Consider the following 13,567-nt stretch of genomic DNA (forward strand, 5'->3'; position numbering starts at 1 on the left):
TTTATGAGTGTTTCTCCACTCACCTGTACAGCAACCACAGAAAGGACCTCAACTGAGATCCTGTTAAATTCATCAAAACAGCCCCAGGCTCCCGTCTGGGAAAGGCCTTTGTAAATATTCCCACAAGACTGGAAAAACAAAACAAAAACAAAGATTACAAGAGTGAAATCATAAATGGAATCAACTCCAGCAAAAAATTGATTTTATTTCCCAGCCTGTTTATTTATAGCAATTTACAGTCTATTGTGGGTATTTAGAAAAGTGCATGGAAACAGCAGGCAAAACTCAATTATAATATTTATAGCTCTGCGCAGCTTGCCACTTTATCTGCTAATTGCACTTTCTCGATATATCTGTGCACCAGTTTCATTTAAAGGTCACTTGTGCTGAATTACTGATGGTCCCGTTTCCTGGGAGAGCCCATAAGCTAAATGAAATATGATCCGAGGCTACCAAAATCACTGTACCGTGCCAGACTGGCAGAGAGCAAGACTCAGCCTCATGATTCAGTGCTCTGTAGCGGCTGAAGCTTCACTATGTTTTGGGTTTATTCTGGGAGAGGATCCTGAGAAAACCAGGACAGGTCCCTCCCCGTGCCAGGGGCTGCCAGGTCGCGAGCACGCCGAGAAGAAACGACCAGGGTCCAACTATCAGCACAGCCTTGGTCTCAACTGAACAGACCAACATTTTTGAAGAATTACACATGAAATCTAACTCCAGAAAGGAAGGGAAATGCATAATGAGGCAGAGAAGATAGTTCGGGTCTCTGCCTCCTGAAGAACCTTGTGCAAATCTTAGAGAAGGAACGGGACGAGAAGGAAAAGGCATTCAGCTTAAAGGAGTGTAGCAGGGATTTGGAGAGAGGTGATCACAGAATCCCAGCCTGGTGGGGCTGAAGGGACCTCTGCAGATCCCCCAGTCCAAGCCCTGCTCACGCAGGGTCACAGAGCAGATCACACAGGTGGGTCCAGGCGGGTTTCAATGTCTCACAGAAGGAGACTCCACACCCGCTCTGGGCAGCCTGGGCCAGGCTCTGGCACCTCCCAGCAAACAAGTTTCTGCTCATGTTCAGATGGAGCCTCCTGTGTTTCAGTCTGTGCCCGTTGCCCCTCACCCTGGCGTTGGGCACCACTGAACAGAGTCTGGTCCATCCTCTGACACCCACCCTGAGATATTGATCCCATTGATCAGATCCCTCTCAGCTTCCCTTCTCCAGCTCAACAGCTCCAGCTCTCTCAGTCTCTCCTCACAAGAAAGAAGCTCCAGACCCCTCAGCATCTTTGTAGCCCACTGCTGGACTCTGTGCAGTTATTCCTTCTTAAACTGGGGAGCCCAGAACTGGACACAACTCCAGATGTGGCATCACCAGGGCAGAGCAGAGCGGAAGGAACAACCTCCCTTGACCTGCTGGTCATACCTCTCCTAATGCACCCCAGGTACCATTGGATTACTCTCATCCTTCAGGTTTGCTCGGGCCCTGAGCATCCCCAGCCCCATGTGACCGCACTGCAGCCGAGGTGGGAGCCATACCTTGTAGTCCATCTGCTCGGAGCAGTTAAACACGTACACCATGATGCCCAGGGCTCGCCCCAAATCTTTCGTAGTCTCCGTCTTGCCAGTGCCCGCAGGGCCTGCAGGTGCTCCGCTCATGGTCAGGTGCAGTGACTGGGTCAGGGTGATGTAACATCTTCCACAGTGAATGATGAATGAAAAAAGGAAATATGTCCAATAGGTCAACTGTGGGCTGCAGGGCAATAGCACTAGAGCATTGCACTCAGCAGAGCCTCTCCTCTGAAAAGCTGTACGTGAGCAGGGGTCATGTCTGAGCTGAAAGCCTTCTTGGCATTAATTACCACCTCTGCTCAGCTCTGTTTTCTCCAAGAGATACTCATCTTCCACCAAGGTCTGCCCAAACCTCTTCATGTCCAGCTTGTGTTCTCTCTGGATCCTCATACAACTCATGGATATTGGGCACATCTCAGGCAGTATGAGAAAAGGACAGCTTTTCTGGAAGACCTGTCACTGACAGAAACCTGCTCAGGTGGCCTATGAGTGAACCCAACTCAAAGCTGCAGCAAGTCCCAAAGTTTCTCCATCATGTTGATGATGGACACTGGGGTGGTGTCCACATGTGAGTATCTATACTACCTGTATAAGCCACAGAGGTGTAGTCAATATAGCCAACAAAACCTGATGATACCTGGGGGCTTGACGCAGCTGACTAACACAGGTGACTAGAGCCACCTGAGATGCTCTTGGTTGCTGAAATGTCACATAGGGTGGAGAGATATGACAAGGGGTCCATAGGAGACTTTTACACTTCTGGATTGGCAGCTGGAAGCCAGGTGGGACAACACAGAGTATCTCAAGTAACCCTAGGTGTCCCCACTGAGGCAACCAGGTAGATGTCTGCTTCAAGATGGGATGAAAGCTCTCTAGACTCACCAGCTTTATGGACTGTGGACATCTTGTGCACAGGAAGACACCCACAAGTGTTTTAATGTGTGAGCTGAATCCCACCCAGGGATCTGATGTACAAATTCCCCAGAGGGTACCACCAAAAACCAGATAAGAGTTAGAGCTCGACCACTGGAGTGCTGGGACATGGAGACAGAACAAGAGGGATACAGGTGTCTGAACTAAATCCATCTTTGGTTGGCATCTCTCTCTCTACCTGTGTGGCAAAGCCCAGCTATGACATTGTGTCCCAGGGACTTACCTGTCGGTCAGCGGAGTGATCACAAGCCGAGGGGTATTGCCAAGGTATTCATAGGAGTACAGGAACTGTGCGTCACAGATGTTGGCAAAGCAGTGCCGTTCCTCATCTGACCATCTGTGCCGGAGCTGTGACAGCCAAATGAAGGCCTGGGCATTGTCCACCTGCAACACACCCACAAACACCATCACAGGAAGGCCGGGGATGCCAGACACATGCAGCTCGGGGGCCAAAATAGCGACTGCTATAAAATTTTCATGGGGGATGACTGGTCCTCACTGCAAGGCAGGTGTGGTGAGGAAGGCCGCCTCCTTGCAATGCGGTGAGAAATGTCACCTCCCCATCTCCCATCAGTAAAGGGGGGGAACCAAATTAGTGACCACATTGGTGGGAGAGGAAAAAATTAATGGCCAAGAGAAAGAGCCTTACAAAAAGACTCCTGAATAGATTTAAGAAGCAGCAAGTCATGAAGAAGGTCTCATAATGCAACCAGAGTGAGAGAAGGAGCAGAGGCCATCTAGACAAGGAAGAGGTTGCAGACAGCACCAAGGAAACAGACTGGGGACAGGTGGACAAAGACAGGCATGGCCAGCGCTCTCTGCACAACCAGCAGGCAGGTCCAGATGCATCACTTCACCCCAGGCTGGACCGAGGCACCACTGAGCCCAGCTGAGCCTTGAAGACAGAAACCCTGTGAGCAGCCTGGCTGCCTCTGAGATGACACAGATGAGGGAAGAGCCACAACCCAATACATTCAGGGCATCTTCCCACCCACCTGCAAGGCTAAACACTTGGCATGGTGTCAGGGACAGGGGAGTAGTGTGGGAGAGGTGTTGCAGGAGAAGGGAGTCCCACATAAGTCCCTGTGGCCCCACACCAGACAAAGGACGCTACAAAGAACAAAGCTTGAATGCTTTTTCTTACTTTCTAAAGTCAAAACTGAGACTGAGTCCAGCAGCCTCCCAACACACCACCATCATCCACCAGCACATGTCTTGGCACCAGGACGCAGTGCCGCGCTCTCACTCCTGGTGTGAATCTGCAGCAACTACAAGTTGGTGTTGCAGGGCCATGACACAGCACAGCTCTGCAGGCTTACAGGGGCTTTCTGCACACTTACTACAAACATTGTAGAAATAAATTTAGTCATACGTCTCCCACTGAGACCGGCAGTGATCTGAATGGCCAGTGGTTGGGCCCCCTGAAGCCCCCTCTCCAGCACCCACAGAACTGTGCTGAACTGCCAACACCAACCTTCTGTGCTATCATCTTTGGCACCACATCCCGAGCATGCACGTCGATGGTGCAAATGGTCATGATTTTCTGTCTGTCGCCCTTGGAGAGCTGCCCGATCAGCATGGTAACGAGGGTGTTCAGCTGGGTCACTTGCTTCTTGTGATATTCCTTCATCGCATTCTCGTAGCCTTCCTCCACCCTGGCAAAGGCAATCCCAACCTCGGTTGTCCACCAGATCTGGGTGCAGCAAAGCGCCACCTAGGGAAATAGGCTGGTTCAGTATCAGGGAAAATACCAAAGCTTCCTTATGTTCAAGAGTGTCGGATCCACAGGGAGATCAAGGATGAAACATCCGTGACATGAAATTAAGTATTTTTTCATACAGTAGTCACAGCAGACAGTACAACAAGGATCTGCTCCATGACATTCATTTAAAACACCATATCAGTGATAGACACATTTAGCAGCTAGTTATAAGTAAATCAGCACCTTTCACATGCCTGACACAGCAGAGGAGGAAGAGTTGGAGACCACGAGGTTGTCAGAGGTGCATCTGAGGGGCTCTTCACTCTTATCAGGCCTCACCACTTTGCCTTCCTGCTGCACCTCTCACTGCTCTGGCTGTACAGACTGCACTGCCCAAGCCCCTGGGCTCTGTCACCCAACCAAGAGCCCCAACCAGAGCATGGAGCTCAGCCTGAAAACTCCATCAGGAGACCGCCAGGATAAAGGACAACTCATCCTCCCTTTCTCCTGGATAGCAAGGTGGAGGCCAGAAACATGCCTGTCCACAGCTGCTGAAAGAAGGGAAGGGCAGGACTGATGGGGAACCCAAGAGCTACCTTTCCACGAGCCAGCCTGAGTGGTGATAAGAAGCAGTGGCAGATACCTGGGCAGGATAGTCAAAGAGCCATTGTTCCCTTGGTTTTTCCTCATAAGCCATGACGGCTTCTGTCATCTCATCTCTCATAGTAGCCCTCATGCTGTCTAGTACATGACTGAGCCAGACTTCAACCTGGAAAAGAGATTAAATCCCAGTAACACATTTGCTCTTCTTAAGTGCCTTTGGTAATTAGTGAAGATAGGAAATGAGGCAAGCATCTCAGTTCTCTTTAGACTGGACATGAGGGAAAGGTTCTTCACCCAGAGGTGCTGGACACTGAACAGGCTCCCAGGGAGGTGTCACAGCCCCAACCTGACAGTGTTCAAGGAGAGACTGGACAACGCCCTCAGACACACGGGGTGACCTGTGGGGTTGTCACTGCAGGGACAGGACTTGGACTCCATGATCCTGGTGGGTCCCTTCCAGCTCAGGACATTCTATGAGTTAACCAAACCTCACAGCCTCCTTCAGACTGGGTAGATTTGGCTAATTCTGGTACTGTAGGATTAGCATCTACTTCCAGACACCAAGAACAGAAGACAGATTTTTTTCTTGAACTCTAGCTACAGGAGGAACCAAAATGAACTCCGTCAATGAATAATTTGGTCAGGTGTGTTCCACCTCCAGGCCATGACAGAATCCCTGGTGGGATGTGGGCAGTCTGCCAGCAGCAGAAGAAAGATGCTGCCAAACTTGGGAACACAATTCCTGCTGAATTTCATATTTCACAGGCAAAGCCCTCAACAAGAAGACAGACTGAACGCAGCAAGCTCCATTGCTGGGGAGCTCAGTAGCCGGTATTACGTACTTTAGCTTCCTGTAATAGACCATGCAGAAAGGTGAAACTACCAGGATAGATAAGCTGAGCAGTAGCTTGATTCTTACATTTCATACTTTCACTCGTGGTATGAAATAATGAAGACTTGAGAAACAGGTAAAAGGCCTTCTCCTGCCAAACACACCCGTGCAGAGGTACTATGGAATAGCTTAGTCTCTTTTCAGTCTGCATCCCCTCCCTCACCGAGGATATTTGTAGCAAGCTTTAAGACTAACCTTCAAAAGGTCTTAGAAAAAATCAAATTAAAAACCTAGTCAGAAAAATGGCACAGCTCTTTCTCTCACAGTGGACTGCGACATCCACGTCCCCCCTTAGTGAGGACCTATCCAGAGTGACACGAAAGGTTGTGGTGTAAGGAGGTACTAAATCACCACCTCTTCCAGCTTTTCTCATGCACCAAGGGAGAGCAGTGAAGCTCTATGACGTCTTGGCAAGGGATCTCACACGAGGGGCAGGGGAGCAGACTCCACCGGACAGTTTTGATAGACAAGGACTTCCCTCTCACCTGCCCACTGCAGTCACAGGGCTCGCTGAAGCTGACGTACTCCTCCTCTCTACTGTACATTCCCAGGCCAACCTTGGTTGGCTTTTGCTCAGAGTCCAGCTGGAATTTCATCCTGGCCAAGCCGTCAAAGAGTTTGGAAAGATGACGTTGCACCTGCAAAACGGGTTGTATAAATAAAGCAACCGAGACAGGACGAGCGGAATGAAGATCACTATACATGTCACAAGCAAAATCATGTTAACAAAATATCTTGGATATTTAGGTAGCACCACATCTTCTCAAATGTGGCCAACATACTGCCAACAAAAGCCTCTTGCTGTCTCTTGTAATACTTCCACCTATTTCTACGTAATTTAGAAAACAGACATGCCTTAATAAATCATGTTTCTCCATTGGGAAATCTTCCATACAGAGCAAAAGCATAGAAAACATTGAAACACCTCATGACTCCTACCCCAAATTTCCCTACATGTAGTGATGAGAAGTCTGTAGCCATTTCTCCACCTCATCCTATTCTCAGCACAACGTGGAGTTTTCTTCACTATGAACTTTCCTGTTTTTCCACTACTAGAAACTGATTTTGTGCTAGTGAAATATCCTAAATTCTCTTTCATGGAGAAGAAAGATCTTTATTTCTGCCTAAGACCTATGATAAACAGCCCAGACCTCCTATAGAACAACCATGTTCACCAAAAGCACTCTTCCAGAAGGAAAAGAATAATTCAGTTCTTTCCTGTTCACCTCCATCTGAGTCTGCAAAGCCAACAGGGAGATGCTGTGGGCTCTCAACATCAGCATCTGCCTGCTGGGAGCTGAGCAGGTCACCAGCACTTCTTCCAGACCACTGCGTAACACACAACTGCATCACTGCGCGCCCCACGCCAATGAAGGTGAGATTCTCCTAGGATTGACGTCCCCACAGAAAGGGGAAGCTCCCAAAGCAGTCCCAGACAGGAGCTGCCTCTCTCAATTACAGCAGAGAGGTAGAAAAACTCCCATAGGGGAGATGAGAAATGAGGGAAAGGGACCTGGGGGTCCTGGGGACAGCAGGGTGACCATGAGCCAGCACTGGGCCCTTGTGGCCAGGAAGCCAATGGTACCTGGGGTGGGTTAGAAGGGGGTGGTCAGTAGGTCAGAGAGGTTCTCCTGCCCCTCTGCTCTGCCCTGGGGAGACCACACCTGGAATATTGTGTCCAGTTGTGGCCCCTCAGCTCCAGAAGGACAGGGAACTGCTGGAGAGAGTCCAGCGCAGCCACCAAGATGCTGAAGGGAGTGGAGCATCTCCCGTGTGAGGAAAGGCTGAGGGAGCTGGGGCTCTGGAGCTGGAGAAGAGGAGACTGAGGGGGGACTCATTCATGTTTACAGATATATAAAGGGGGAGTGTCAGGAGAATGGAGCCAGGCTCTCCTCGGTGACAACCAGTGATAGGACAAGGGGGAATGGGTTCAAACTGGAACACAGGAGGTTTCACTTAAATTTGAGAAGAAACTTCTTCTCAGTGAGGGTGGCAGAGCCTGGCCCAGGCTGCCCAGGGAGGTTGTGGAGTCTCCTTCTCTGCAGACATTCAAACCCCCTGGACCCCTTCCTGTGGAACCTCAGCTGGGTGTTCCTGCTCCATGGGGGGATTGCACTGGATGAGCTTTCCAGGTCCCTTCCAACCCTGACATTCTGGGATTCTGCGTGAGATGCCCAATGCTCTGATGCTTTCAGAGAAGGAAGGGTGGAGGTGGATTTGTCCATCTAATTCTGACTCACTGACTCACAAAGAACTACAACCCTCCCTCTCATGAGCTGTGCTGCAAGTGGACGCAGCTTCTCACACACATACAAGCAGGGCCAAACCCTGGGAGGTGCTAAGTGACTCTGAGAAGCACAGGGCACTCAGCATCCCCCCAGATCACAGAATCATTTTGGGTGGAAGAAACCCTCAGGATCAAGTCCAGCCATACCCTAGCTCTGGCACTAATCCATGTCCCTAAGAACCTCGTCTAAATGTCTTTTAAACCCCTCCAGGGACGGTGACTCCAGCACTGCCCTGGGCAGCCTGTTCCCATGCCCCACAGCCCTTTCTGGGAAGAATTTTTTTACAATATCCAATCTGAACCTCCCCTGGCACAACTTGAGGCCATTAAGCGTATCTTGAGGCCATAAGCTTATCTCTTTTCAAACTGTAAGTAAACCGTAGAAACTTTTTCTTACATGTAGAAGCTTCTGGTCACAAATCCCCAGCTGCCCCTTCCCAGACCCTGTCCAGTCTGGAGGGTTCGGACACAACCCCAGCACTTGCTGCGATCCTGCTGCCAGAGCCCGAACGCACCTGAATCTGCACAAGTTCAGCACCCAGTTCACGAGGATAATGTCATTGTGTATTTAATCCTCCTTTAGGAATCATCAGACTTTGAAACTACATTGGGAAGGCTGAGAGTGTATCTATGTATGATACTGCTTGACATTTACTTTGATTTTACTGCAAATACTTTTGAATAACAGAAAACACCAGGAATTTCTTCTTACTCAATAGAGCATTTCAACACAGTATCTTTGCTTCCTGTGTTTTTTTTTTCCTCTTCATTTTAAATATCAATCAACTATGTATTTATGATACTCTGTGGGCTGAAATCACCCAGCAGCAGACACAGATAGAAGCAGCGTTAAAGGTTAGAGGTAAACAACAGCATTTCCAAATACACATGCAAACCTGCTCCATTCCTGTGCTCACATCAATACTGAAAATGGTGGAAAGCCTGAAGAAAGTGAAAATACTCGCTACCAAAAGACAGAATTAGGACTTTGTTCATCATCCAACACTCGCCTTTTGCTGTGAACGTTTTGACTGGTTTTATGCACCAACCTCTGAATAAAAGATGCGTCCCAAACAAGGCCAAGCAGAGCTGTGCAGGGGTGGGTGGCAACCCAAGGAAGTCCTGCCTTGGCCACAGCCACTGTCTGACCACCAGCTGTCTTACCTCTTCCAGGCTGTGTTCTGCTCTTCCCCTGTAAACAGGCCATCCCAAAGACCTTTGCATGGGGGAAGGAAGAAGTGGCTGACTAGCAGATGTCTCCTCTGCCTAAAAACAGAGACGTCTCCAAGCCCTCGGTTGTCAACACTGTCACATTTGAATGATCGGTCTGTGGCTCTTTCAACAACAGATGCTGTTTGCTGGCATCCCAGCTTGGGGAACCAAGCTCAGCAACAAGTTTTGGCTGAGATCCTCAAGAAATGGTTTCCCCCAACCTCACTGTATCCCAGCAGAAACAAACCCACTGTTTTTATGGTATCAAGAACATAGCTCTGCTCTGTGCAGTGCTTTCAGAACCATCTGCAAGCATCACCAGGGACAGATGGGACAACATACAGTGTGCGCATTGCCTTTCAGAGACGACAGATGAAGGCCAGCAGTGAAAGAGTTATTGTTAATCCAAGTGAGGGTGGGAGAAAAGGCACTCAAGAAAGGATAAGCTACAGCTGAGTCCCTAGACAGCATCTTCCACCCTGACATTACTGACAGCTGGAAAATGTGAAGGTGACATAGTGCAAGGCTTACCAGCTGTGGGTTGGTGCCATTGGAAAGAATATCCAATAAATCTGCTGAAGAAACAAAGTAAAATCTGGGAAAGGCCAATCTTTTCATGTCCAAATATTCAGCCAAAGCCTTCTCACACAGGGACAACCTGGGGAGAAGAGCAGAAAAATAGAGCCCAGGACAGGCGGGTGAATATCCTTTAATGTGTCGTGCTACAGTTTGGGTTATCGAGCAGATTCTCCCCTCCCATGGGGAAATGCCAGACATGAGCTGAGCCTGCAGGCTGGTCCTTTACAGCATTTTCCAAATAGATAACAAAGCACATAGTAACTCATAGATCTCTCTCCACTCCCAAGGGTCAAACAGACAAAGAGTCAGAGAATCCTCACCAAAAAGCAGAAACACAGGTGGAAGAAGAGGCTAGAAAGGCTTTGCAGTCTGACTTACTGTTTTAGACAAGCTCTCAACTGCCACAGGTGATTTCACACTAGGATGAAAGTTTCCAAAACTGCTTTTATTCTAATGAGCACATTTTAAAGTCTGATTCAAACCTACTCAGCTTTTTGTGCTTGTGAAGCCTGAAAAGAAACTTGTTTGCTCCGTTCTAAAATGAATCTCTCAGTGTTTACATGTTAAACTGCTGCTGAGCTTTCAAAGTTCATAAATAACATGCAGTTAGTCCTCTGTGGGGAACACGGGCCTTATCTGTTTAGGAAGTAAAATTAGATCTCTATTTTAAATGGATAGTTATTACTGACACAACAGCTCTCACGTTAACTTGTTAGGTGTGTTCCAGGTAGAGTAGCTCATATGTTAGGTGAGAACTGTATCCATCTCTGGACATTAAGGTCTTTCTCAGGGAGTTTAGTTATACCATCTGTGAAGGGTACACACACAAAGATAATTTTGTTAATTAAAGCACACGGGATCAGCTCTGCTGCAGATATCCCTGCTTGGACTGCTAAATAGATATTTAAGACACCAAATTTGGGGTGGCAGTGAGGCCACATGTTATTAAAACCAACTGAGTGCCTAGCTTTGTATGTGTGCAAATCAATATTCAAGATAAGAGTTTGCACATACGCAAAGCCAGAATCCACCTTGGGGGCTTCAGGGTGATGGATCATGAATAAAAAGACTCAATGTGTGAATGCAAAGAACGCACAGTCCAGAAGGAAAGCCTTGGAGCACAGGTTAAACCAACTTATTAGAGCTGATCCCAGTCTCTGACAAAATCCTGGGACTGAAGTTGTACCTACCTACTCTGAATGTCCTCCAGTTGTTGGGACAGACCTGGTTTATTGGTGGCCTCAACCACATTTGGGGTTTTCTGAGTTTCATAGGCCAGTTCTTTAAAGTCCGCATCAATCCCTTCAAAGCGTTTGGAGTCCTAAAAAGCAACACAAACATGTTCATGGTAAAACATGGATTTTGTGCTAAAGGTCTCCATCCTCTGGGTGCTGTCTTTGGGTTGAGGGGAAAACCTTCTGTCCAGTGCAGACAGGGACCCCTCCACCATTCCAGAATGGCTCTTCCACTGACTTGCCTGAAACTAGTCTGCAAACAGGCACTTGCCTTCTTGTCACTGTATCCCAAAGGGGTTGTGGATAAAGTGCTCCATGCAGGAGGCAATGTCTAGGACCAACCATTTTCATGGGATTTAATTCCCCTTGGAAAACCTCATAAATCTCTCTCTCCCATGTCCAGGTGAAGTGCCAAGTTTCCCTGGCTGCAGCAGCAGGAGATGCTCCCACACCGTGGAAAGGCTACCAGCCTCATGTGAGTGCACTCCTCCCCTCCTGCTACAGCACAGGAATCCCAACACCCATCCACAAAACGGGTATGATGACTCTTGTAGAGGAGAGCCCTTCCTTGCCTTCAATAAGGGTATGGAAACCCCACGTCAGCACCGGAGGCCCACATCAACAATTATGCTCCATATCTAACAGGGACTCTGAATTTCTGGAGCTAAACACTGAAGAATAAAGCAAGCTATGTTCAAAACATCTCTGCTCCTCCCTTCTTCCCAGGTCAGGCCTCCTAAGTGAGGCGGGACACTGAACAAGTGTTCCAAGCAGTCCAGGTAACACTTCCACGCTACCCTGTGTTCAGCCCCAGGAGCAAGGCTCCATCTGGAAGGTTGAGCCCTCCCTACACTCACGCCACAGATCCAGCTCCAGGTGAGCATCCCACAGCCTGTCAGCACATCCCCCCAGCCCTGGATGCATCCTGAGGGTGCTCAGCTACAGAGACTTTGAGCTTCAGTCTTTCTTTTACGGAAGAGAAGCTGCTGACTGAGCCACCTGTGTCCCTGGAGCCAAGAGGGCCCCGTGTCCTGGTGCATCCAGCACAGCACGGCCAGCCGGGCAGGGAGGGGATTGTCCCGCTCTGCTCTGTGCTGGGGCGGCCTCACCTGCAGCATTCACTGTGTGCAGGGCTGGGGACACAGGAGAAAAGGAGATAAAGCTACTGGAGGGTGTCCAGAGGAGGGACATGAACTTGGTGAAGGGTTCGGAGGGGAAACCGTATGAGGAGCGGCTGAAGTCCCTGGGTTTGCTCAGCTGGAGCAGAGGAGACTGAGGGCAGAGCTCATGGGGCTGCAGGTTCCTCAGCAGGAGCAGGAGGGGCAGGGCTGAGCTCTTCTCTGTGACAGTGACAGAACCCAGGGAATGGCAGCAGATGTGCCAGGGAGGGCAGTGGGACATGAGGAAAAGGTTCTTCACCCAGAGGTGCTGGACACTGAACAGGCTCCCAGGGAGGGGTCACAGCCCCAACCTGACAGTGTTCAAGGAGAGACTGGGCAACGTCCTCAGACACATGGGGTGAATTGTGGGGTGTCCTGTGCAGGGACAGGAGTTGGACTTGACAATCCTGATGGGTCCTTCCAAGTCAGGACATCCTATGGTTCTATGGTTCATACCACTGCCAGACAGCTACTGAGATGCAGACAGCTGCCCAGCAGGATGCAAATGTAAATCATGATGCAATTTCATACATGACATTAGATAGCTCCTGGATATTAAGAGCTTGCTGGCACATGGTACAGCCTCAGGGCACTGGTTATCAGCACCTGTATATATTGCCCAGTGAGCGAGGTGTGCCCAGAATCATAGAATCATTTAGCTGGAGGAGACCATTGAGATCACTGAGTCCAACCATAACCTAAATCTAGTACTAAACCATGTTCCTCATCTATACATCTTCCAGGGCTGGTGACTCCAGCACTGCCCTGGGCAGCCTGTTCCAATGCCCCACAGCCCTTTGGGGAAGAAATTGTTCCCCAGATCCAACCTCAGCCTCCCCTGGCGCAACTTGAGGCCATTTCCTCTGCTCCTGGCGCTTGTTCCTGGGGAGCAGAGCCCGACCCCCCCTGGCTCCAAGCTCCTTTCAGGCAGTTCAGAGATCAGAAGGTCTCCCCTCAGCTCCTGTTCTCCAGCTGAATCCCCCAGGTCCCTCAGCCGCTCCCATCACACTTGTGCTCCAGCCCCTCACCAGCTCCATTCCCTTCTCTCAACTTGCTCCAGCACCACAAGGGCTTTCTTGGTGTGAGGGGCCAAAAACTGCCCCCAGGACACTCAGCACAGCGTGCTCTCTGAAGCAGATGGAGGAACAGTCCAAGCAGAGCAGAGTGCAGGGTTGGAGACAGAACAGTGTGTTGTCCAGGGGTCAATGGGCTGCGCACATCCCCTCGTGGGTGTTCATCCCACAGTGGTGCTGTCAGCGATGCTGCTCGTGAACAGGGACGGGGGTCACACAGCCAACTGTGGGTCACTCGTGAGTGAAAGGCAGGTTCCTCCACAGGGCTGCGAGTGGTCCAGCGGGGCCAGGAACAAGCTTGGAAGACTTTCTAAATAATCAAGAGAAT

At 49.6% G+C, this 13,567-nt stretch overlaps 1 pseudogene; it reads right to left on the minus strand.

Moving 5' to 3' along the window:
- Positions 1-13,567, minus strand: part of LOC136113000 (dynein axonemal heavy chain 9-like) — a 76,176-nt pseudogene that overhangs the window by 26,562 nt on the left and 36,047 nt on the right.

Source organism: Patagioenas fasciata, unplaced genomic scaffold (assembly GCF_037038585.1).
Source record: "Patagioenas fasciata isolate bPatFas1 unplaced genomic scaffold, bPatFas1.hap1 Unplaced_17, whole genome shotgun sequence".
Lineage (NCBI taxonomy): Eukaryota > Metazoa > Chordata > Aves > Columbiformes > Columbidae > Patagioenas > Patagioenas fasciata.